We start from the raw sequence: 23,675 nt of genomic DNA on the forward strand, positions 1-23,675 counted from the left end.
GTTCAAACTAACCCATCCTCCCCAAAAAATCATGGAATCCAAAATAATTTTTAAAAAAAAGATGAAAAAAAGATGGGATATATTTGTACTCATGTCCTTCCTCACCAAGGATATCACAAGAAGGTATTGTCTAATGCAAAAATCTATTCAGCATGCCAAAGCAGTACCAGCCATTCTACCTTCCCGCCTACTTTGTGCTATTCTCACTCAGTAAATATCTTCGTACAAAAGGAAGATACCTATCAGCCATCGAGATACACCATGGTTTACCCAGGGACCACGGCAGCCACCCTAGGATTCAAATAAGACTTTGTTTTCAAGGCAAATGAGTTCATTTTCACTAAATACGTTTTACTGAGCTTTATCGAACCAGACCATCAGCTGCGCCAATACGTACTTCAGTCTCTCCTGCAGAGTTCACCGTCGCCCAAGCTCGGCTGTTTTATCACTTGACCCCTGCAAGTTCTTCTGCCTATTCCATCACATCAATTTGACAGACACTACGAGCAATGTGGGGGCCAGGAAGAGGAGGGGGGGTTATGGCTTACTGCGGTCAGGTTCATACATGGCTAAATAACATCTTGAAGGATGTACAGCAATTATTTTAGCACTCCTTAAACCCCTATACTTGCCAATCAATCCAGTTTCTAACGGTAGTGGGAAGCCTGGACAAATCAAGGGATTCAGACTTGGGTTTCCATTGGAAAACCCCAATCCTACTCATGAGCAAAAACTGAAAAAAGAATTTATTCTATTTCCAAACTACACTGTAACTTATACTTTACCTTTTACGCCAGGGAGTCGGAGGAAATCAGACTCAAGATCAGACACGCGAATGCCAGATAATTAAACAAGCGGATCACTGAGGCATAAATAAAGTTTTAGATTTACAGCAAAGTCTTCTACTGTAATACAACCGGGATGACTTTTCAAATGTTTTTATGTTCAGCACTGGCCTAAAAAAATCCAGTGGAAACTGGAAGGGTTGGATTCCCTCCCTGCTGGCACCTCCCAGGGCCGTACAGGAGGCAGCGGGGTTAGACCCGAGGACCAGCCTGATTAAAAGCCTGTCCTCGGTGTTTGCATACCTAATCAGCTGAGTGTTGGGAATTTTATCTGAGCAGTACTAACGAGCTAAATCACTATTATTATTGCAGTGATCACCCATCCGTAAGCGCCTCACCAGTGATTTATTTTTACCTTGTTCCACGGCAAAGCAAACGCGGATCTAGTGAAGAAACCTCGTCCTGACACCTCCTCTCTACCAATGCATGGAGCCTGCAAGCTCAGCGCCTGCCAAAGCAGAAATATCTACATTTTCACTTCAGCTCTCCTTCCTTAAGCGCTTGTTACACAGCGGACAGCACCGTTGCGTTTCCACGCCAGAAAAGCCAAAGACGCAGGTCTGAAATCCTTGCGGCTCCGCAGCCGTGAAGCTGGAGCAGGAGGCAGGAGCCGGTCTGACCTCCAGCAGCGGCCCTGAGCTCTGATGCATCGAGATAGTCGTATCTCTGTGCAAAACGGGCTTTCCACAGCGATAAAAGCAAAAAAATTCAACAAAGATCGTTCTAAAGGTATGTTAATGGCCACACTGGGGATCTCCACCCAGCTCACACTGAGATCTTTGTTATTTACCATTAATTTCCACAGAACAAGCTCTCTGAGGCAACATATTTTTTTTCTGAGCGAGAACACATATATTGTGCCAGTTCTGCCCATTGGAAGTTCACAATCCATGTGAACCCTCGGTCCTGTGCTCTGGCGTGGCCTTACGGCGAATCTCATCTAGACAAAAAAAGACGAACCACAGCCCCGCTGCGCAGCCTGGACTTCTGGTGCTATAAAAAAAATCAACAAATACACACCTAACAATGTACGGTATTAAATACGACGGATACTCCTGCAGGTCGTCCCACAATTTGGGCAGGTTTTCATACCTGTCAATATCCATGACCAAGTAAAAGTTTCCAAAATATAAAAGAAATCACGTGGACGTAGGAAAGAATTATACAGCTTGCCTATTGTATTGGCAAGTGATGTAATTTATATATTAGCTAGTGTTTTCCATCACGCTAGCTACAGAATGTAATTATAATTAAGAGACTTAATATTCCCTCCAAAGAAAGCGTATTTTAGTAGAAAAGAGCGCATGCACTGGCTACACTTGGAAGCACAACTTCGTCTAAGGAAGTAGCTTAATTTTTTACATAGTGATATTTTTGTAAACGAGACGGCAGAGCGGGAAGCTCTTTTGCACCAGCGATGCAGTTCTCTTTTGCAGCCTCCCAACGTATGGAATTATTTCCTTCGCTTTTACTTGGAAAACAACTGGTAAAGAACTCCGTTTTCATCAGCAGGCCCTCCAAAAAAATAAAATAAAATAAAAACCACACCCACGGGCTCCTGCTAAATCCCAGGAACCCCACCGGGGAGCGGGGCAGGACCAGGCAGACACACCGCCGCCCTGCCCGCTCCGTCGCCCGCCTTGGGGGCGAGGGGCCCGGGCGGACCCTCCTGCGGCGGGAGGCCCCTTCCTCCCCGGGCGCTCCCGCCCCGGGTCCCAGCTGCCCCCCGCGCTCCCCACGCCAGGGGAGCCCCCCCGCCCCCCAAAATAATGGCTCTGGGGTGGGGGGGGTTGGCGGGGAGTTGGGGGTGCAGCCCCCGGGGCCGCGTCCCGCCGCGCCCGCGCAGCGAGGGGGTGTGGGGGGGGTGGGTGTGCTGTCGCCCCGGCCGTCACCCCCAAAACGCGTGGGGGCTCGCCGGGACCCCCCCCCCCCCCCGCCGGCCATCCCCGCCCCGGGGCTGGCCCCGCCGCTCCTCTCGCCAATACGGGGTCGGGGTCCGGGTCCGCTCCCCGGACGGGGCGGCTGAGGCACCCGCGGAGCGGAACGGCCCGACCGAGCCCCCGCCGCGCCCGAGCCGCGGGGTGTTCCCCGGGCTCCACGTCAACCCAAGCGACTTTTGGGCTCAGAAGATCGCTTTTTTAATTTCTGCTGCAACAGAAAACAAGGTTAGACAGAAGAGATTTTCTCCGTAGGGCACACGGAGCCGCGTACCTGCGCAGGGCGCGTTCTCCGGCGGCCCCCTCAGGGCGTCTCCATCCGCCCTCAGCAGCGCCGGCGGACGCGGGGCCCCGGGGCCGGCCGGTCGCGGTCCCCCGGCCGGTCGCGGTGCCCCGGCCCGTCGCGGTCCCCCGGCCGGTCGCGGTGCCCCGGCCCGTCGCGGTCCCCCGGCCGGTCGCGGTGCCCCGGCCCGTCGCGGTGCCCCGGCCGGTCGCTGCCTTCTACCGACGCCCGGCTCCCATGGCCCGGCGGCGGGCCCCGGGGCTGCGGGCGGGGTGCACCTCCCTGCCGGGGCCGGCCACGCTGCTTGTTCATGGAACGAACGTGCCCGCTGCAGCTCTCCTCTGCTGGAAAGGGAAGATTAGGATCTTCGCTGGGCAGGGATTGTGCTGAGCTCTAGTTTTCTTTCATGCTTCATTAAAAAATCAGATGCGGGATTATTTCAAGCACACATACACGTATCAAGCAATTAGGTTGTTATTCTACTCTCTTACACAAGTCGTCTTTGTTTTGGGAAGGAGAAAAAAAAAAATAATAAAAAAAATCTATGGACAATAAAGCGTAAATCCAAAAGCGCGGGGAATGAGAAGCTCTCGGGGAGAGCAGCCAAAAGGGGCGAGGACTCGCACCCCGCCACGGCGTGACACGGCCGCTGCCCTCCGCCGCGAAGAGCGAAGCGAGCGCTTCGCCAGCGCTACTCAAATATGACATACAGACACTCCTGGCTGCGGGGTTACCTTCTTGCCAGCAGCTTTTCCGCTCTGAAAGGCTGATGCCGCTCTTCACAAGGGTCAATAGCGAGGGGTTGCTGTCTGCTCCAGCTGGGAGTGTCCTTCCAGCGATGAATCACGCCGGTTTATCCCAGCATAATGTTACGGAACACTTTACTCAAGCAAAACTCCGTATATGAGGCTGCAGGTTTTCATCTCTTGCCAATTTCAAGTGGGTTTTGTTATCATTAGAAGAATGTAATTACGTATACCTCACTATATTCAAGTCTGTTTCTCAACAGACCGAACATAAATACCTACACGTACTTAGAGAAGCATGACATCACATTTTAGCTCAGCTAAGTAGCTTTTAGATAACGAGCAATGCCCTGTCCTCGAGAGTGCAAAGATTAGATAAAATACTGAAGAAGAGCCGTGACTACCAGCCGTTTGTTTGTACATACTAGCGTAAAGTTTAACAGCACAATTTAATTCGTTTCGGTACTTTAATTAGTCATGCAGAAAGTATTCAAAACAGACTAAGCAACAATTCATCAAAAAAGCATTCATATTAAATTAAATCAGCATTGGCTGCCAGCTGAAAGCTGCTAATAAAGCCAGGAACGCTCTTGCTGATGGGAGAAGCTACACAACCTGTCCCCCGCTCCCGTCCCGCGCTCCCCAAACACAAATCGGGGGCAGGGGCTCCGGCGGGAGCCCGGCGTGGCACCACCGGTCTTTCCTGCTCTGTGCTGCTCCCGTTTCCTCTTTCAACGTTTATGGGAATATAATCTGCAAAATATAAGCGCTCTCAAAGAGTTCTCCGACACGGCCAAAGGTATTTTTGTCCTCTGGGTTCTGAGCACTGCCACGCGTATGCTCCTATGTATAATTTCGTTTTATAAAGAGTTGCTCTGTTGGTATAACCGTTGCTCACTCACTGGAAAGGCTGCAAAGTCAGACCCAAGTCTTGAATTAACTGCTTATTCTCTACCTACATGGCATCTTGGAGAGGTCCGTGTTTTCTTCTTAGGGTTAATATAGTATAAATATTCATTTCAAAGATTCCTTAGAGTTTTGCAGGAAAAATATTGCATAATGGAGCACTGACTCAGGGTCAAAAAACCAGAAGTCAAGGGCAGACCTCCTTAGGCCACTGTATCCCACAAGTCAGGTAAAGGCTAAAGGAGGACTTGACAAAGTGACCGGGAAAGAGAGAAATGGTTTAGCAGAACAAGTAATAAATACAGAGGCCCAGGAAAGCCTTTATGGGACTGAGGACCGAGCCTTTGGGTGGGCAGGGCACGATCCCCTTCCTCGCCCTGCTGCAGGACCAGAGCTGCTGGGTGTTTTGGACGACGAGCTGCTCGGGCAGGCGATTTGAAAGGCAGATGCCAGCTCTGGGCGTAAGACCTTAGTCAGGGCTGGGCGTGGAGGCCGGGAGCTTGGTGCTGAGCAGGCAGCGCTTGGATGGAGAGGACAGGAGCCAGGAAGCCCATGCGAGGAGGACGTTACGGCAGTCCCAGTTGGATACAGGGCATTGCTTGGACCAAGGAAGGGCATCTGACTGGGTTTACTCGCTGGGTTCACGGATGGCATCAGGTGGTGGCTGTAAAGCTGCTGTGGCACAGCAAGTGTTCAATGGTCCTCCATGGACTGAGGTGGTAAGCCAGCCTTACGCCCCAAAATAAATGGCTAGAGCGAGAAATCTCCTTTTCAGGGCAGCTAACGAGAAAAAAAGGCTGAAAGAGTGGCATAGACACTGCTAACAGAGGGCCAACACCCTGGGACCGGGGTCCTAACTCAGCTCGAAGACCATCCTTTACACCGAAAAACCCTAGCCTTACACATCGGCTTTAATAATACCTAGGTAATCATTTTCATATTTATTCCCATGAATACCATCCATAGGAGTAGACTCATCTGGCTGGAGCTTTCAGTGCTTGTGAATCATCCCAATCGTAACAGTACAGACAAGGAGCTTACTGAAGAGAAGACAAAAGGAGCGGCAAGGCATCGCGAAGATGAAAAGTTTAAAAGGACAGGCAAGAAATCCCACAACAGTATCAGGATTATACGGGCTGTAAGTCTCGTGAAGGTTACAAAAGCCTCGTGTTTCTGTATGGAGATTACGAGGTCAAAATGTCTAATTGAAAAGGGCTTTATATGAATCAATTTATTCCACCTCACTCCATCGGTATCCAGGGAAGGTATACCCACCTGACTGTATGTGCACGTATAAAAGAGAGTTATTTCAAACAGCCTGGAAACTTTGTCTATAAAACCGTTGTTAAAATAACTCGTAAAATTATGTAAATTATGAAATAAACTGTAAAGCAGTTTAAGAGTCCCATACAGACTTGAGGATTAAAGAAATAATTGATGTCACCCATAAAAAAGCTAGGTGATTTATTGTGAGAGACATTTATTTCTTCTCCTAAGGAGGATTGCTCACTGCAGCCAAGCATCATGTGCATCCCTTTGCTGAGCGTTTGAGCACTGGCATGCGATATTTAAGGCAGGCTCGCGAGCAGCAATTAGCCAGAACGGTCCGAGTGCGTGCTGTGGTGTCTCACGCCAAGTTAAACTGGGGAATCCTGAAGCATCAAAGGCCAGCTATTAATAGCTACTATTAATTCATTAATTTAAAAGATTACATGAAAGAATTAACAATCGTAGACAAAACCGGCCGGCAACATTACTTCTGTTGATAGCAAATCCCGGTTGTGTCCTTACGGTGAATGAATAAGTGACATCTGTTCCTTCAGAAATGGTTGGGGGGGCCTTAAGTGCTGTGCCTCTGCCTTTGTGCACTATGTAAAAATAGATTTAAATTTTCACATATCTTCAGACGCTTCCTAATTGGCCAGGCATGAAAACACATTACTATTTAACGGTATCTTCAGTGCAGCCCTTGGTTTCTGTGCCAACATTCAATGCGTTTTATTCATCCACTTGCTTGTGGTGGTTTATGAATGATCACTTATAGCTGGGGAACATGAAAGCCGGTTCTTTAGCTGCATATAGCTTATACAAGCAGCAGCGTGCAGCTGTGGCTCTTAGTACTGCTAGATCGGATTCCGCAAATTCCCCATAAACACTGGGAAAATAGCTAAACCGGGACTATTATCGTTTCATTCTCTGTGTCCATCATGATCTAGTCTAGTTTAGGCACAAGGCCGAACTTCTTTTCATCTGTGTCTTAAACAGTAACTCTCCTATTAAGTCTACCTTATTATTACTATTTATAGTTCTCCACTACCAGCATCAGATATAACACGTCTGTCTAAATTAGATTTTGCTATATCCTTTTTTAAAAGCCTTCTGCCAGTTTTAATCACCTTTATATCTTTGCTGACGCTTTGCCAAGAGCACCCAGCATTTGGTGTTCCTGAAAGAACAGCCCAGTTATTGCAGTAGCAGCCCCCAGAAGACACACTGCCTATTTTCTATAACCTCCTGGATTTAGACCAAGATTCTGGAATACAAAGCGTGAGTAAATCATTAACCTTTGTAAAGGGTTAATGGTGGAATTGGGTGGGCTTGGTGGAATTAGGGCCGGACATAAGCCAGGGCGACAGAGATGCTCGCACACTTCACACCTCTGAGCAGCCCTTCCAGCCCACCTTCTCCTGGCTGTTCACCATCTGGGGCAAGAAGACTTTAAAGAGATGGTGAAACACGACAGTGCTTCCAGGTATCCGAAGTCTGGATATGCTATAATGATAATTTTGCTTGTTGATGGGAACTGAATCTCCACATCTTTGGAGATACAGCAGAGGGTCTTGGCACAAAGAAGTTGTCCAAATTATAACCCTTCAGCTATCTTCTGCTTCCTGCAAACCTCAGGGAATTGAGGTGTTTGTGCGCTGATCCCAGAAAGCACCACTCAAAACCCAGCACTCTCAGCAAGACAAAGTTCAAAATCAGTGACAAGGATATTAAACTTTACATGAAAGGAACACGATTGAGCGTATTGAGTTTTCAAAATTCAAGTTCAGTTGCTAGCAAAATTCTACCAAATTATTCTACCAAATTGTCTTATTTGGTAGAAGACTCAAGGACAATAGCTTGGAGACATATTCCAAACTATCGGTGTTTTATAGTCATGTTACAAATGAATGGCTTAGGTTCCTGCATGCCCAAACAGTCCTTGGTTTCATGTGGAATTAGTGACATAATTAACAACACTTAATAATGTTCAAGAGATACTGAATGAGCAGTCTAAATGGGCACCTTCCTATGATACCAGCAAGAGTGAATTTTCCAGTCCTACAAAGGGAATTAAGGTAAATATCTACGGTGTTACTGGTCTCTAGCATTTGGAAATTACTTTCCCAGTAGTAAAACTGGGAACACACTATTAAATCACAGCATTTTATGAAGAGCAGGACATACTGGGCATTCTTGTATCCTTCATTTGAGTTCAGACTTCCTGGTTTAAATATCACTTGAAGAGAGAGAAAAACCCGATCAATTATTTGTTCTAATTGCATCCAGTCTAACACCCCAGCCACCAAAGCAATCTCAAAAAGAAAAGGATTTCATACCAGTTCAGCATCCCTTCATTTTCAATGGCAACTCTCAAACACGATTCCTTTTGGACATCCCTTTGAGAGAGCATGGCTTAATACAACAAAACGTAACACCTATCTGGTATAATAAAAAACCTCAATACTTCAAATAAACAAGAAAAAATTATAGGAAAGAATGAGGTAAGGCTTACAGAAAGATGGGCAGGTAAAGAAAAGCTGGAGGCAAAAAGTAGGAGTGCTTCAAGGGCAAGGGGTAACATAACATGGAGAAATAAGTGCGTGGGGAAGGGGAACAGAAGATTTAAGACAATCCATGGTTTGACAGGGGAAATCCCTATACCCTCAAGGACCTGCCATCCTCTGCCTGACGAGAAACTGGATTAATTAGCCAGGGCAGGGTTCTGTGCCACAGCAGAAGCATGGACATGCCCAAAATCTTCTTGTAAGGTTTTATCCCATGGACAACATGAGTTGGGTTCAAAAAAGAAAAGATAACAAGGTGGCCAAGTCACTAAGGCACACAAGGCAGAAGCTCTAGCCAAGTAGCAACCACCAAAATACTCGCACGCAGCTACGTAATGTTGTATTTCCTAGTAGAAGGTATTGAAGGTGTGTGGCATGTTTTAACAACACGCTCCGCAATTTATAAACTATGGTTTCAGCGTGCCCGTTGTACCCACCAAGAACAATACTTTAGCAAACGACTTACGGCGTGTTTTTCCTTCGCTGCCAGGCTCTGGCAGGAGACACCTCTGCGCCAGGAAGGGAATTCCAGAGGCGGGTATCAACCGTAGAAACTATAGACAGGAGCCTTTCTGCCAGATGAAGGATGCTTCACAGAAAGTGCACTGCTGGATCAGCGGCAGCCGTAAAAAGCACGGAACCATGAAATAAAGGATTAAAAAAAGAAAAAAATTAAAAAGAGGGAGTTAGTGGAATAAACAGGGGGTTAAGTTTTTTTCCACACACAGTTTTTTTTTTTTGTAAAGAGCAAGGAGAAAAGTGACAGGCATGAAAGAGACCCTGATTGCCTATTATGAACTGCTGGTAGCACCATTAGTTTATTTACTATAGTGAAAACTAATAAGGAGACTAATGAGAGGTTTGGTTTGGGGCGCTGTGGCGTTTCATTACAGTCTGGTGGAAAATTGGAAATGAACCTGATAGCTCTGTACTGCATTAACTCTTTCTCTCGGATCTGTGTGAAAATGCAAACACACACGCCTGTATTCAGCCGTACTTGCCAGGAGAGCTCCTAATGTTTTTTTGACAACTTTAATCCCCCCAGTAGAAGGTTTCTTGCTATTTTTTCCTCTTTATGCCTAGCATTGCAGTATTACAACATTAAAATTCATTTACCATCAACATAATGATATTGTATATGCCTGTCGTGCCTTCAATCAGGGTCTGTCAAAGCACGGCACAAAACGTAATTAATTGAGCCTCCCAATACCCCTGGGGTCGGTAGTGGGATATAGCGGCGTCACTTCACCTCCCCGGCACGCTGCAGGGAAACATTCATTCCTTCAGTAACCTGCTCGGAAAAGATAACGGCTATCTCCAACTCAAGAGATAGGGAGAAGATAGAAAGCAAAATGCAGTATCTGCTGGCGTTGGGTAAGGAAAACAAATGCATCACCTTTGCTTGCTAAGTCTCTTAGAAACTCCAGTGTAAGCGAATACAGAAAAAGCACCGCGCAAAGAAATGAAAAGGTTTTGAAAACGTTTCATGGATGCAGTAGAGAGACAGGAAGCAAACAGGTCAGAGTTCCTCTAGTTTAGGGTGATGTAAACTGTAAAACTGTTTTAACCAGTTGGATAATAATAAGGCCATTTCTTTTGCGAGGAGCTGTACATTTACAGAAGACTGGCACATCACCTCCCTCTTTCCCCCCACGCAGCGTCCCTGTGATGTCCGTCCCCATGATGTCCCATCATCTCTGAGAGTGCTACCAGATCTTTTGACTGCTTGGGGTTTTCATTTCTGGTGGGGTTTGGTAAATAAAAACCCCACAACTCTGTTTTGTGTATTAATACCTACTTGAATCATTGTTAAAACAGCAGTCTCTATCCCCCAACCCATGCGTTTCTGTTTCTTCCCTGAATTTAAAAAAAGAGCGGATGGGCTAGAGTAACTCGCTGCAGATCCTATTTATATGACCTAGGGAGCATCTAGGTTGTGTGATGATAAATAACCTAGAATTTTCACAAAATTACCAAACTATATCTTTTTGTTTGGTTGGTTTTTCACCATTCCTTCTAGAGGAGCAAGCAAACCCACTGCTATCAAGCACAGTCTCTCTGGGTAAAAGATCCATGAGGAGCATCTCTCTGCTTGCAAATGCACCAAAACATTCAGGTGCAAAACATCTGAGCTTTCTGGAGATTGTCTGAAGAAGATTCCCAATAATTTCTGATATTCATAGCTGGCTACTTATAACAGTTGGATCCTCAATTAAGTACAAGGGAAATACCTGTATCTAAGTTCTCAGCTCTCCAGCATAACTAGGTAGAGAGCACAACCAAGAGAAAATTTAAAAATAATTTTAAAAAAGAGATGGATTTAAAAGAAAATACCAAAAGGGGCTAAACCAACAAGTTTTATATTCTTCCCTTAGGGAAAAACTCCTTAAAGCAGGTGCAGCTATAAGCAGCAGAAGGCACAACAGAGTGGTGCAAACATGACATGGAAGTAATCGCAAAAATACGTGTACGTGCAATTACATCTCCTTCCCGCGGAAGCGGTGTCAGACGGCATGAACGGGCTGGGCAAAGAAAGCAGTTCCTTACCTGCACAATAACATGCAAGTTGAACTCCAGCCTCCTCCTTTGACCTTTTGTCTGTGTTTCTAAAGAATATCATTAAATTATTTCACTGATCCCAGGTCAGAAAGCTGTGGAAGGAGTGTGTGTACACACATTTGCTTCAACTCTTTGTCTCAGATTCCCAAAAAAGACTAATGTGCAATTTTTCCCTAAAGGATTTTGCAGGATTCTGGGAATGGCAGAAATCTCCTGAAACCTGTCCCCTTTGCCATCATCACGCACGTGACCTTTTAGTTTGGAGACAGGTCCAGCCTTCATTAGGACCATTTGACCTGCGCAAAGCGAAGAGCCCTTGTTCGGTTTGAAGCTAGGCACCTAACTTTGTTAAGCACCTGATCCAATGTCCACTGAAGCTGAATTAATGCAAGTCTCCCACCAACTTCAGCCTTGTTTGATTAGGCTGTAAAAAAATAATTACAAACTTCTCTGTTTTTTCCCCTCATAGCTAAATTCCATCAATGGATTCATATTTTTTTAATCGTCAAGAACATCTTGGGTTTTGCTTCTCTCTTTTAGGTCAAACTTACTGGATATCTAATGTCAGCAACCTAACCGTATTGCCTGTTGCCTTTGTTGTAAAGACAGAGTTGCTTTTCAGCTGGATGTCTTCTTTGGGCTTATATGTTAAGGAGATAAAATATGAAATGGTGGAATGACAAGCTGATTAAAAAAAAAAAATATATATATATATATTCAGCAGTAATTGTTCAGCCTGCCATACTGGCAGTTTGGCAGAACTGTGATGTGATGTTGCCATGTTTAATATACAGGATGAAAAAAAGCTTTGAGTTAAATAAAATAAGAAAATAAACAAAAGAAGGGGAAAAAGCCATTGGGAAATACTTTGTATGTCTTTATAGTTAAGATGTTAAAGGTCCAAAATAACATCTGTGTTCTTCCTACCTTCTTAAAAAAAAAGAAAAATCACTTGCTGGTTATGTTAGCTGGCTTTGAAAGCCCACAGCAGATTTATTATTTCCTTCGGAAAAATTGTACTTTGTTCTTCCTACAATATCATTCCCATCAACTGTAGCATGCCAGAAGAAGCTGCTTTGGGAATAAGCCAAAAAGATTGAGACAATGTGGTATACTCTAAGCACAGACTATTTATGGGCTATGAGAGAAAATCCTTTTGTCATTTTTGAAGTCTGCATTTGGTGCAAGTTAATGAGAAAGTTTGAGAGACTGAAAGGTCTCATTATGATATGTCACTCCAAGATTGCATCTTTGTTTTCTTAATTTTCTTTTAAGCTGCTCCAAGCTGGCTAAAAAGAATCTTTATGAGAGAGGAGGAGATAAACTTTGAGAATTTCAATGCAACGATGGCCAGTCCAGATTTGATCCAGTTATTTTGGTCTTGCGGTGAGCCGGAGTGAACGAGCCAACGAGTCACTGCGAAGAGAGACTGTCGACAGAGCTATAAAACCCCAGCTATATTTTTCTCCCACTCTGCTGGCATCTTTTTGGGCTGAGTAGAGAGTTTCTGGTTATTTACAATACTATGCACGTTGATACAAATTTAGTTCTCTCTTCTCTTTGGGAATCTTTCCTTTTTTCTCAGGATCTCAATCATTTTTCCAAATTATTTACTAGGTAATCCTGAGCAATAGCTGCGTTATCTGCAAGACTGTGCCCGCTGGCCATAGCTGGTTTGCTCGGAGAGCTGCCTCGCAGAGCCAGCCGCCTCCTTCCTAAACGGAAGACTGAAATCAGTTGACATAGTTTGAAAAATTACTCCATCCGTAGTAATGGATTATTTCTTCTCATTAATCTTCTCATGTGATTAAGTAAAAACCTTTGAAGAGAAGCCATTTCCTAAGTGGGCACAGAAAAACTGGTCACATGAAAATCAAGAAGGTGGTCAAAAAGAAGAGTTTTGGTGCACGGTGGGAGCAACCGCTGCAGTTACTGATTAGCTGATCAGCTCTAGGACCTTTGTGTTAACTGTCTATTTACAAATACATACAACTTTAGGTATGAATGAAATGGTTCATCCAGAGGCTTCAGCCCTCACCATCTCGGTGGCATTACAGCAGTCTGCGCTGGGCTGCTAGTTTATTTGTTTCACCCCTAGCATTGCAATTCATTGCATGCTGCAACGTTGTTCAAGCGGGCAAAAAAGAAGAGTAGCTAAGCCAGTGGCTGGCACACCAACTACAGAGGTGATCAGAGGGAAGGATGTACGTCCCCTTATGACACAGGGGACCTACACATGTAGCATCACATCCTTTGGCATGCTGGTTGTGTGACCATACCCAGCCCTACAGTAGAGTCCTAGATTTTGGCTCGACAGGATGTTTTCATGAAATGTTTTTTTCTCTTGAACAGAGTCCTGGGAAAAAAACAATAAGCAGAAGTTTGGGACTAGAGACAACGTCCTTCACCAGCAAACCTCATCCTCAGCCATTGCAAACAGTTCTGTCATAAAATCTGTTTCACAAAGGCATCGACTTCCGTGTTAAACACGCGGCTCCTCCAACTGGATGGCTATTCCTGAGTCGCCCTGATCTGGCCACCACCAGAAACACTCCCCTCCACCCAGGGTATCCATGGCTGCATCACATTCTGTACTGCCTTAGCTTAGATTGCTCCCAGCAGCGAGGATGGTCAGTAACAGGCTCTTCAACACAGGCCTGCTCTTTTTAGTACAGCATATGTGCAGAGGAGGTCATCAAGAAGAAACCCCTTGAGGTTATTTCTTGTGCCTCTTCTGAAGGACTTCGGCAGCACGTCTTTGCCTGCGCACGACTCCGGTAGATCCCGTTTGTTCTTGTGCCAGCTCGTCCTTTCAACAGTGCAGCTCAGTCCTGCTTCCCCCGAGTGCTCCCAACCCATAGCTTGCTCTGTGCCCTTCCCCTCCCCTCACTCCAAACTACTTACCCAGCAGGAGAACTTGTCCCCGGAGAGGGAACAGTTGCTGGAAGTGGCGTAGTCAAGCTTGGGGAGGAGCTGAGTTACCTGCAATGAACCTCACCAGCACGGTCGTACCCCAGACCCCTCACTCATCCCCTTTTCTTCACTCAGCCCCCAGAGACCCACGAGCAGCATGCCCTACGAGTGCCGTATTTTCAATAACGAATTCAATACTGAGCGTACCTGCTGAGGGCCTGTGGGATAATAGCTGGAGGTGACTTAGAAATTACTAAAAGCGAAGCGAGAAAACTTTACACCAATCCTAAACAAAGGCTTGTATGACTAGAGTCACTCAAGCTCCACCCGAAAGGTGAAAGATAGTATAAAATGGCTTAAGAGAAAGAGAATGTTAGGGAAGACACCATCGCGTACCACTCTGACCTCTGGGATCAGTCGACGGGCTGAGCCTCTCTTCCCCCGCGTCGGGATGCCTTTGGGCAAGAGTCGATCACTTGGTTATACCAAGGGCCTCCCCGGGAAACTTAGAAATCTCTCTAGAGTTGCTTTATCATCTTTAACGTGTTTATAGCCGGCAGTGTCACTCATACTCTTGGTATTTGCACGTGCTTTGCAGACAGTGAATTTATCAGCGGTAATCCAAAGGATCTGTGTGTCTGTTGCTGTAATAAACTGCAGTCTTTATTAATGTGTCTGTGATAGTTCATGCAACACGACTAGACTGGGGGTGCAGCGCGTTTAAATTAACGCTGTTGCCTTAACTCTGGTGAATGGCTGCATAAACAGTCCTTAGAAAATAACCGTTGACCAAGTCTGAGACTAAGACTGGACTTAGCCGCACCCAGACTCCTCTCTGAGAAGGAGTTTAGAAAGCAAGGGGGTCCTGTCTGAACCTCGTGACTCAACGGGAGGGTTCCCCCCCCAGCCACTCCTCAGACTCCTACACGACGGTAACTCTTAACGCAACAGAGCCATGGCTGTTCTCCGCAAGTTCCTCTCACTTCTGGAGCTAACATTAAACTAAGCTGGAGGGAAAAGTTCAGATATTAAATTATGTGTAGAATTAAAAATGCTAGAGTTCAACCTACTCCTTGATGAAAGCCCAAGTCTGAAAGCATTTCTGAATACTCGCTGCAGAACTCCGTTCCTAATTAAACACTTGGAGTTAGGGATTTTCACACAGAATGAAGGACCCGGTTTCAGCTACTTCAACGTGCTCACACGCTCCGGCTTTTGGCACACACGGGAGTCCATGGAGAAGGGCTGAAAGAGGTCTGGAGTGATTTATTTTTTCAGTTCAACAGGAGAAAAACATTACACGCATGATCGATACATTAACTTCTAAATATAAGGACAGAAAATGTAAAATCATCCAAAAATAATACCAGCTGCCACCTGCCAGTCATTAAATAACTTTGCTTTTTTGTACTAAATGAATAATAGCAATTTCTAGGGAATCTTAAAAGTAGGTCGTGGGATTAGAACTGTACCTAGGAATCTTCTTATCCAATGGGTGGACAGGCAAAATTTTGAAGGATTTATAATGAACCTGAAAAATAAACACAACTTCTCCTATCTGTTTACTTCTCAGTAACCAGTTTACGCTCACAGCCACGGAGCCAAGCAGTCTGCTTCTCCGCAGAAATCAGAGGAGCTGTAAAATTGCATCAGTGTAAAGATAAATGCCCTCACCTGGGAGAGACAGGGATCCACAGCGAGCAGAAAAGAATGTAAGACGAGATCTACCACGAACGCCACAACGATAGTAGCTGGGCAACACGCGAATGCTCCCCAAACTGCAAAACTCGGGAAACACAACTGAAATCCAGCCCTTTCCCCATCGCTATGGAAAATGTTTGCAATCAGGCTGCTAAGTGCTGCTTTCTGAATACTTTCGGTTCACTGGAATACACCGATATCTTTTAAAATACTAAACGTGCTTGTGCATTTCTTCCTGGCGTATTGAAAATTCAGATTATTTTTTTTCTTCAAATCTTGGTTATGAATATCAAATATTGAATATGATATGTTGCTTCAGTGGAGGAGAAACCAGTGGGAGTTAAACCCTTTTTGCACTTTTTTTCTGTTTTGTTTTGTTGGGGGTTTTTTTGGCATATTCTTCAAGCTCATTAGCTGTCACTTGAATGATTGTGTTCTTAAAATAGCATAATGACAACTGATCATCTCCAGCCATTTTCATCACAGAAATTTTCGTCACCGAGATTACTTCGTTTCACACCAAACGTAACTGCTACAAAACTCCCTGTTCAAGAATAATTAATGATCTGGCAAACGGCGGCAGCCATGGCTCAGCACTGGGAAAGCCAAACACATTAATCGCAACTGTATCTGAACAAGGACGGGAACGCCTCATGCACGGCCACAAAGCTCTCCAGCTCTTCTACCGTGGCCCAGCCCCAAAATGTGAATTGAATTCAGCTGGGCTACTCACATGCTTAAATTTACATGTACGCTTAGAATAGTTTTCGCTTGGCATCCAGTCCAGCTGGCAACTGGAACAGACTCATTAGAGGGTTATCTGGAGCCACAGCTAGAGGGGGAGAAAGGCTGCCATTGTGGTCTTGTGGCTGATACAAGAAATGGAGGACGTAGCTGTGCATCCTGGAAGGTCAGAAGGTGCTGAGGATCTCCAGCTACAACACACAGGGCTGGCGAGCATCTGGCAGCAACAAAAAAAGCAACACTCACAGTTAACACTTCCACATCAGGAGGCTAACTGCAAATAAAGTCCATTATTGCTAACAAAAGATAGATAAGAAGCGAGCTGAAGATAGAATAGTAGAAATGCTGCAAAGCCGTACACGGTTAGAGGATCAACGCACAACGGCAGCAGCGGCACACGCGGGGGGTGGCTGAGCAGGACGGCAGTACCAGGGTCTGCAAGAACCACCACAGCACCACCTCTAGCCAAAGCAAAGGTAACGAGGGAAGACAAACGACACCAGCATTTTGAAAGGTAAGAGGGTTAACTCTCTCGGTTCTCCCAAATGTGGGGCACTGCAGAACCCAGCGTGCTCTCAGCGTGGCCTGCCCACAGCACACGTGTGCCCCTCCAGAAGATGCCCTCATCTCTCTTTCATCATTGCTGGACTGACCATTGTGCTTTCTTGAAGGAAACCTGCTGAAGTGGAGTTGTTCTCCAGAAAGGCACGCATTGCTGCGGAGCAAAGGAATTCACAAAGGAGAAGCGGGGCACAGCCTGAACAGGGCTCTCCCGTGCTTTATCCGTTGCCTTCAGCCTCACACACACTCTTCTTCCCGCCTGCCCCCGTCTCCTGCTGCTTTGACCTCTGCCCACCCCTGTTCTGCTCCCCAGAGCCTCTTGCCCTGAAGGCACTCACATCCTCCCTTGTCATCGCTTTAGGACTGGGCAGGACAGGAACAGGAGAGGAAGAGAGAGAGAGGCTTAACCCACAGAGAAGGAAAAGTGTCACAAAAAGAGCAACGAGAAAGAATGGAGCTCTAAAACCCATGACCTACAGAGGAAGGTCTAACGAGTGGGAGCTCTTCAACCTACAGACATTTTCTGACAGAATGACAGGGCAAGTTCACTAAAGATCGCCAAGGGACAATCTCTGCAGCCTGTTCCCGATAGATGTGAACGCTTCCAATGCAGCAAAACCTACTCAAGCTAGACAGGAGCAAAAACCTAATGGTAAGGGCAGTGAAACATAGGAAGAGCTTTCCTTGCCCTCAGTAGAGGTCTTCAGTCCAGGTTAGCCAAGGACTCTGGAGGAGGATGGGAGCAGAGTTGCCTTTGTACCTATCTAGCTCAGACTTCGTGAGGTCCCTGATATCAGCTGCGCCTACGAGCTGGCTGCAGATGTTCCCTACCATGTGGACACCAGAACAGCACTGGAACATCCTCTGCAAACAGCACATCTCTGCGCACCGTGAGGAACATCGGCTCCTTCTCTCGCTGCTTGGACAGTGCTAAACTTTATGATGATCACCTGTCCCAGCCACTTTCCAGAGGCACGGGACACTGCAAATAGTGTTTGAGAGTTCTAACTTGTTTTTCCAATTCGTTAATGAATACTTTATCTTGTTAATCTGAAAAGCTGGAAAGGGATAACTGTCTTTAAGATTAATAGCAGAAATTGGGATGGAGAAGGATGTGAAACAAAATTCCTTCACGTCAAGAGCATATTTTGCTAATGCAACATGATTAATGACAAGGATGATATTATATTAATGGAGAAATTTATTAAAGTACACTTTCAAGATTTCACAATTAATCCCATTCTCCTGAACTACAAGGTAATGGACATTTTCCCAGACTTCAACAAGAGCAAAGTATAAATCCCACAAGAGAGGGACGGGCTGTGCCATAACCAAATACATCACTGCTAATGTCACGTTGACCTCATGCTTACAGGGCAACTGCATGTGCTTCTGTACGCAAATTAAAAATCTTTGTGTCAGTCTGCTGGTGTCTGAACTGATTTATAGCTGAAGATTTCCATGAGTGCTGAGAAGACTAAGTTCCAAAAATCTGCTGATAAAGATTATTGCCAATGAACAAAGAGGTTTTTTCTTCCCTCTATATTACAAATTAGGCTATGACCAAAACACATTTCTGTAAAGCTAGATCCTATGCAGACCTGGTCTTAAAACATGAACATAGGCTCCTGTGGCAAGATATTGTATGGGGAAGATGTTCAGGCCCCTCCCTTCCTCCAGCTGACTTTCCTTTCTCCAGATGTTTGAGCCCCAAACCTGCATGTAGAAGGGAAATTGTTGTCCCCAGGGAAGATTATTTAACCTTGTCCTATCATCAGATTCTTTTCCCTCCCTCACCTTGTTATGGATCCCAGTCTCTGTGCAAAAGCTCTGGTTCCCACTGCTAAGAGCAGCGAGCCCGCACCCCAGGCTGCTGAGCCTGGCCCCTACGTTGCACGCTGACAGCTGTCCCAGGCCACGCTGAGAACCGGACACGTTCATCACCCGGAGATAAGGTCTGAAAAAAGGGCTTGAGGCAAAGCACGAGACCTCTTGCCCAGGCACGGCCGTCTGCTTAGGGTGCTGCCGAGCATCCTGGGGAAAGGCTGCCCAGGAGAACACCTCCTGCTCGGGGGACACCTCCTGCATGCTTGTCCTTTGGTTTCCCGAGGGACCCTGACGCCCGCTCGCCTCTCCCTGCATAAGCCACCTCACACGTGCACGGCTGCAGCTCCACCAGCACGCTGGCTTTGCATGCACACTGAGCATCCTTGCACGGGGGTGGCTTCGGAATATGGATTGCCAATGTCTGAAGGACACCTGCAGTCATCCCCAACCACGTCCCTCTCGCTGTTGCCCTTCGAGCCCGTCCTGTTACCCTCATGTTGTTCTCCTCCGCGCCTCAGAGAGCTGCAGAGACGCTTTTGTTCAGATACAGAAATTCCCCAGTTCTGACATCTCTTGCAGGCAGGTTGTGTCCTCTTGCAAATCATCCTCTACTATTTTGAACTACCCAAAGGTTTGGCAGTCTGTGCCAGTGCAAAATAGCCAAGGCGTTTAGGTGTTCAGAATAGCATCCTCTCCGATGGGCTGTACGTATAGATTTTATTAAACTTTTCAAAGTAGTGGAGTGAAAAAGAGAACTTCACCATGTTTTCTCAGCAGCAGCAGCAAGACGGACATCAGTGCTTCACCCTGTACTTAAACCATAGCATCAATGTAGGATCTTGGCTCCTTTCAGGGATGGTATTTCACCCCTCCATCCCAGATCACCACATCTTTTCTCCTCCAGGCCCACCTCACACAAAAGCTGCAGTTTCAGGTGCGCTGGCTCCGGCCTGGGGAGCCTTGTGACAGTCCCGTACTTGCCAGCAGCGCTTTGACAACGTTTCTGCTGACTCAGACTCTTTGCTCCCAGTCTGCCAAACTTTGTTCTTCTCAGCACAGGTTTTTCTCTCCAGTTAGTCTTTTCCAAAAGTTAGTTTGCTGCTACGAAGACATTGGATCTGGTTTATTCAAAATCTTCAGGGCGTAATTCTTCCCACAGTGGCTCATAATGTTCTTCATTCAATACTCTCCTGAAAACCCACGCCTGTATTTCTCTTGCTCTTTCTTTTTCCGCAGCGCTTGTTTTACCACTGGTAACGTTTAACTCGCCCTGTGCCATGTATACCCACAGCAGCTCAGTGCCTTTGCTCTTCTCCATCTCTGTAAATAGGTTTTTCTGACATTTCCGAGTGCATCTGCATCCTGGTTTTGCCTTCCCAAGCCAGCAAACTTCTCTCACATGGGCTACGTTGTTGGCTGCAGGAGCCAGGTCTACCTGGGCTGCAGCTCAGAGCCCTTCTCTACAGATTTTAAATGGTGGTGAATACAGCAATCCACAACAGGTTTCTTAAAAACGAAAGCATGTTTTTAAATAGGAGGGGGGGGAAAAAGCACAACACAAGAGACAAATGCCTGCTTTTTGTTCCAGACTTTACACAGCCTGCCGCAGATATGTCCTACGTTACCCTGTCTGTAAAACAGGCAATCATTCGTACCCAGACAGGGATTTTGGAGGGCAATGCTTATAAAACCCACATTCTCAGTAAGAGATCGGTAAGGGAATTTTTCTTCTTTTGCATACATGAAGTCGTAGCGTTAGCAGATTAGTTACACAGGAACAGGAGCAAAATCAAAGACGGCAAAGCTAAACCCATCAGGTGTGTACACATAGGCCTGGGCAGGTATACACTATATGAAGAGCATGGGAAAACTATGCATGAAGAGCAGAGTCTGTAGGCAATTTGAGCAAACATCAGGCAGGACCAAACCAAACAGAACATGCTGAACGCCGTTTGAGATGGCTCAAAGCCACATGGAATCAGAGATCCGAGATTTTAGCCCCAGAAAGACAGATGCAAAGGATAAACTGCAAATCTAAACCTCAGTATTTTCAGTGAGAGTCTTCCTACAGTATCAGCTCTAAAATGCTTCTGCAAAACCTACCTTAATGCCATGTAAGCTGACTTTGGCCATCCCCCTCTCTCCGTAGTAAGTGCTGAAGTACTTTTTTTTGAGGAAGGATATCTGGGTTTGATGAGGTTACCATTTGTTGAGTTTTGTCAAGCAGAGTTTGGTCATTTCATGCATTCAGGAGTCAGCCCGAGTTTCAACCCCACAGCGTGAGGGAACTCAAACAAAGTGTCCTAGCATCCAGACTTCATCCAGACTGAAATCATCAGTTTTAAGCTTTGACACCACAGAGAATAAGATCTCAAATGGTAAGGCAAAAAAAAACCCCAACCGAATGCAAAACCCCCTCAAAAAACCCCAGAAAGCTGTTTAGAAGAACAAAGGTTTAACACCAATACGCAGCTTAGATCAGTTGAGCAGAAACAGTATTTTGGTCCAGCATATTATCAGATATATTACATACAGTTTCTGTATCTGATTTTCAGTATTCCCAGTGCTACGAAATCATTTAACTGCCAGCACTGGACCTTGCTTCTCTGTCTGGGGATTGAAAAATGCTATTTCCCCCCCCCCAATACTTTTTCCTACGTAAATGTGGAAAAGAGCACAGTCCTGATCTTCTCAAACCCAGAAGGGTAGCGTATTTAATCGCTCATTTTCAATCTTCGAAGACCAGCATGAATAACACCATTGTTGCACACAAATCAGTGCCCAATGCTAGGGTTACACTACTTTTGGAAAGAAGTAGCCTCTGGATTGCCCCTCCTAACAAGTATCATGTTTAGTTTTTTAAAAGGCATAACAGCATACCAAGCAAACACTAGAAAATTAATGTTGCGTCACTTCAGCTTATATTCAGCATCAAAAATATGAATTTTGACTAGCTAGCAAACAGGTAAAACACTATCTTTCCTCCACATAAACAAAACAGCCCAGCCTTCCATTTGCACTATCTCCTTGCATTTATCAAGTTTAAACCCACAATGGGAATACTGAAGAAATCCAGCGAGGAAACACAGAGCTATTGAGCTGCTATGGCCTATCGAGGATTCTATCAATCTTCATGTCTAATGCCACATTCTTCCTCGCTTAGATTTCAACGGATACGAGAAAGAGTTGAGCAAATTTTATGTAATTGCTGTGCACTTAAGAGCTTCAGAGGAGACTGCATTTCACATTTGGTTACTTTACAAGGCACAGACTAAAAGTATAGTGTGCTAACAGTCACCTGCATCCACCTTATCTAACCGTCAGGACAATCTCAGTGCTTCCGTACCAGTCATGCGGCATTATTTGACCTTCAGTTATAATATCCAGAACAGAAAAAAAGAAGAAAAAAAAAATTAAAAGAGTCCACAGAGAGATTCTTACCAGCACACTTTACTGGATCTTTAGGTGAAACTCATGTTGCTGCATTATGGCTGGTGACAAGCAGCTCATCAGAGGGAGGAGTACAAAAACTAGCGAAGCTGCTTTTCACGTGAGACAAATTACTCGGTCTCTATTTGCACGGAGAAATGCATGTTCATGCTAGTTCTCCTATTTGAATTCAGCCAGGATTAGTCATATGATTAAAACACTCAAAAATCTGTTCCTTAATGCATTTCTGGCAGCTTTAGCAATAAAACCACAGGGATTTATTAGCAATAGAAATGATTATGATTTTTATTCTTTGTGGATAATATTTTCAAGCGTGCGTACTGACTTACAGCCTATTGACCAGTCTAAAAGTTGGGCTTTGATATTTGTGGCCAGGTTTTTAAGGGTATTGTAAAATTCCTTAGGAATATAGATGGTTTTAAAAATGCTGCCAAGTAGCAACTTTAAAATCTGACCCTGAGAAGCCTGTCTTTTACTGAAAGTGAGAAGAACTTTAGCCGTCACCTCCCTCCTCTTGTTTGGAAAGGACACTTTGGTACTTCAGCGTCCCAGAAGTTAAACTTTTAACAGCACGAGTAGCGTTGCTTGCACGGTGACACGAAGCTGGCCGGGATGACAAGCGTGCCCAGATAATTACACACCCTGGAACGGGTTCTCTCCACACGGCTTTTGGTGGTCAAAAACTCGGGTCACGGCTGTTTACACAATTAACCACTAAAGCCTTCGGCAGGCTAGGTGCCTTCTAATATATCCTCATAACGCTTCTGACGCACACAAATTGTGTACTTTGCGGACGAGCAAAGATAGAAAAAAATTTCATGGTGCAATTGCGGAAAAAGAATTAGAATTACCCAGGCATTCAAAACACTTCTGTGTTTGGTTTTATGCTTTATGATGGGCAGACCTTTTTCAGTGCCATTTTATTAGCCGAGGCCAGAGGTCTAATTACTGGTTAATGCTAGGGAGTATCGCGGGTTTAAACAGCTGCTGAAGCACAGTTCTGGAGGGTATCGGTGCAAGACGAGGCTATGTACAACTAGTGCTAGCGCACATATATTGTGTAATTTGTCTGAAAGTGACCAATAAATAACTAATAAGTTCTCATAAAAGTCAGTGGCACAAAAATGATACTATGACTTGCACTTTGGAGAAACAAATGGGACACAAAGATTATTACTATTTTAATGAGACCACACACAGATGTATTCTGTAAGGGTGCTTCTCGGTTAAAAATGAAAGCAAGTCATGAGAATAAAACAAAAATGGAATGTTTTCTACAAAGGGATTTTCCTGCACAACACTCATCTATAGTTTATTTTCTGGAGAAGGTTTGTTTTTGTCAGATGGATCCTTTTCCTTCACTTTGCAAC

At 45.4% G+C, this 23,675-nt stretch overlaps 1 protein-coding gene across 5 annotated transcripts in view; it reads right to left on the reverse strand.

The window, feature by feature from the left end:
* The window catches only part of LYPD6 (LY6/PLAUR domain containing 6), a 39,943-nt gene extending 36,035 nt beyond the window's left edge, over positions 1 to 3,908 (reverse strand). Inside the window, exons 1-2 of one of the 5 annotated variants that reach the window (XM_072875005.1) lie at positions 3,800 to 3,851; positions 3,057 to 3,409 (exon numbers count right to left, since the gene is read on the reverse strand). The gene's annotated coding sequence lies outside the window, so the exon portion shown is untranslated. Of the gene's footprint in view, positions 1 to 3,056; positions 3,663 to 3,799 lie in introns of those variants that run through there. The other 4 variants (XM_072875007.1, XM_072875004.1, XM_072875008.1 and 1 more) reach the window with 4 other exon arrangements.
* Positions 3,909 to 23,675: the final 19,767 nt, after the last annotated feature.

This window comes from Ciconia boyciana, chromosome 10 (assembly GCF_034638445.1).
Source record: "Ciconia boyciana chromosome 10, ASM3463844v1, whole genome shotgun sequence".
NCBI classification, from domain to species: Eukaryota; Metazoa; Chordata; class Aves; order Ciconiiformes; family Ciconiidae; genus Ciconia; species Ciconia boyciana.